Source organism: Corylus avellana, chromosome ca3 (genome assembly GCF_901000735.1).
Source record: "Corylus avellana chromosome ca3, CavTom2PMs-1.0".
NCBI lineage: Eukaryota > Viridiplantae > Streptophyta > Magnoliopsida > Fagales > Betulaceae > Corylus > Corylus avellana.
In genome coordinates this window covers 27,030,584-27,033,960 of record NC_081543.1, presented here as the reverse complement: position 1 = coordinate 27,033,960, position 3,377 = coordinate 27,030,584, and positions in this window count along the sequence as shown.

The following is a 3,377-nucleotide window of genomic DNA, read 5'->3' as shown; positions in this document are numbered from 1 at the left end:
CCCCCCCCTGAACTTCCAAATCCCTCATTTTGAACCCCTAAACTTCTATTTTCTCTCAAATAAGGCCCTTCCGTCTATCTGAATCGTTAAGATCAAACAGAATGCATATCACGTGATTTTTTAGGGTTCATTTACCCCTTTTGCCCTCACACTCACTCACGAAAATACCTAAAATACCCTCACTCGAAAAGGGGCAAAATTAAACCTAAATGTTTGAAAATCGACATCATAAAGTTGCGAAACACTTCTAGAAGGTACTGTCCGTGCGAACCATCGTCATCATCGCCGGCAAACCATTGTTGCTGAAGTTTGGCTGTCAATTTGCAGCATGTTAGTTAGAAATTCCATATAAATCAGTTCGAATCCACTATAATCAAGTAAGTTTCGTTATCCTTAAAATTTAGATTTAGGGTTTGTATTCGAAATTTTTTTAAATTTGTGGTTGATCAATAATTTGTGTTGGATGTTTGTGGGGGGTTTTGCATGTAATGCCTCTGGAAGCGATTTTGAGTCGTATTTATTTGTTTAGGGTTTTTGAGTAGTATTTATTTTAAGTGGGTCATATTCTCGTCGTTTTTTAGTTTTTGACAAGGCGTTAAAAGTTGTCATATGTTTGGTCAACGTGTCGTTAGTTTTTGTTTTTTTGAAAGTTGTTGTTTTTTCTGATTTTCTTTTTCTAATCTAAGTGTGGTCCCCTAGGTTGGAGTTGTGTTGGACACGTGATTTGAACGAGATGAGTTTTATTACATTGAATAAAGTGGTCCATTTCATTACCACTTGTTTGGTTGCTGACCTTAAAATGCACAAATGTGCTTATACATCGGCAAAGAGGTTAACTTTTTGTTGAAGTTGTTGTTTAGAGTTGATGAATAGTGCAGTCCTTTGCTGATATAACCAAACGGACCACAATGCATAGTGTGTAGCATAATGTACTATCCTCTTTGTTTTTTTTTTTTTTTTTTTTTTTTTTTTCCTTCATTTTTTATCACAAAGGTTTAGTTACTAGTACTTAAACTTTAGTGGCTTGTTTAAAGTTGTGTATGGATTTTTTTTTATCACTGTCTTGTGGTTTGTTTGGTGGCTGGTCAAAGTACAGGGGTAAGATGGAGAATATTGTTAGGGTTTAGAGGTAAATTTTCGAAAAAGTTGTGTATGGTTTTTAATTAAACTAAGATTAAATATATGCTTTGATTGGGTCCAGTTATTGGCTACCACTTATGATTGTTGTTGTTTTTACTTTGCTAAAATTGTTTGGTGGGTTGCTTTATAATAATGATTGATGAAAGTTACAAGTACTTAAACTTTAATGGCTTCTTTAAAGTTGTGTTTAGGGATTTTTTTTTTTTTGCCACTGTCTTGTGGTTTGTCAAATGTTTGCTCATTGGTATATGATTATGGCAAATGTTTGCTCCTTGGTATTTTTATAACTTTCAGAGATTGTATTAATTTTTTGTGGTTGGAATTGTTTGGGGTATTATATTAAACCTTTGACTGTAATGAATGTGGCAGGATACGTCATGGGTACACATTGTATGATGTTTGAAGTCCATCATGGGGGTACTTTTAACAGGCAATATATGATTAATTATGTAGGGGGCGATGTTAGTAATTACCCAGACCCGTATGATGGGAACAAATTGAAATTTTTTGATATAGAGGATATATGTAGGACATATGGGTATAGGTCTGGGGACCTTGTTTATTACAGTGTATCAGGTTTACAATTAGACCAAGGGTTAAGACTTCTGTCATCTGATTACAATGTAACTGAAATGGTGGCAAAACATCTAGATCATGCTCTTGTAGTGTTGTACGAGAGGGAATTTGTGTTTAGGAATGATGCCTTATAGGATTCAATTCTTAGTGATGATACAGATTGTCTTGATTCTGATGAGGATACCACTCATCATAGTTAGGTCATTCATGAGGGGGTTGGAAATGTTGAAGAGGTTGTTGAGGAGGTAGATGTGGAAGGGGATGTTGATGATGTTTCTGGGGAGGGTAATGCTAGGGAGGGTGGGGAAGAGAAGGAAGAAAGTGATAGTAGTGGAGACATTTATGATAGTGATAAGCTAGAGTCACCACATGGTAGTGGTGATGAAAGATTAGTGCACTTATCTCGTAAGGATGTAACCAAAAGAATCCTTTTTGATCATAGTGATATGAATAATCCGATATTGGTTGTAGGGAATACATTTCAAGTGTAATGGAATTTAGAAAAGCCGTGAGACAATATAATATTAGTAGGGGGAAGGATTTGAAATTCAAGAGAAATGAAAACAAGAAGATTGTGATTGTCTGCAAAGATCCAAGGTGCAACTATAGGGTATATGGGAGGCAGTTGAAGAACGAGATGACATTTCTTTTAGTATCCATAAGGCCCAAACACACTTGCACTAGGAAGTACCAAAATCATATGGCCACTTCAACGTGGATTGCTGAGTGGTGCATGGACTCTTTAGGAAGTAGCCAAACATGCTCATAGATGTGTTGCAGAAAAAGGTGAAAGCAAAATGAAATGTGGATGTCCATTTCAGTTCTTTGTATAGGACAAGGAAAATAGCAAGAGAAATTATTTTTGGGAAACTGAATGAGCAGTACTATCGGTTATGGGATTATTGCTCCATGGTTAGGAGCAGTAATGTGGGCAGTTGTTTGATATTGATGGTTAAGAGACCAATGCATTAGGTGCCATGCAGATTTCAAAGGCTTTATTTTTCATTAGCAGTCATGAAGAATGGTTTTGTGGAAGGGTGTAGGCCTGTTGTAGGTCTTGATGCATGTTTTTTAAAAGGTACGTATAAGGGGCAGATGATGGCTGCTATGGACAGGGATGCCAACAACAACATGTACCCTATTGCAATTGTTGTTGTAGAGGCTGAGACAAAAGATAGTTGGACATGGTTTCTAGAGGCGCTGGTTACAGATCTTGGCCCTAGTCGACATGGATGGACTTTTATTTCGGATCGACAGAAGGTAAAATAATAGTTATTTATTATTCATATAATTTAAATGTTTAGTGTAATGCAACTAGTTATTTTTTTAACTATTGTGTAGGGCCTCATTCTAAGCCCAGAACAAGTATGTCCGCAGTCCGAGCATCGTACACGTGTTAGACACTTGTACGCTAATTTTAAAAACTTAGGTCATATGGGTGTGCTACTAAAGGATCTTCTTTGGCAAGCTGCAGTATCCTACACAAAGCCAGAATTCTACAGAGTAATGGATGAGATAAAGAAGATGAGTAAGGATGCACATGCCTACCTAGAGAAGGTTGATCCCAACACTTGGTGTAGGGGATGGTTCAATACAAATTGTAAGTCTGGCCTCTTACACAACAACACTTGTGAGAGCTTCAATTCAACACTTGTGAGAGC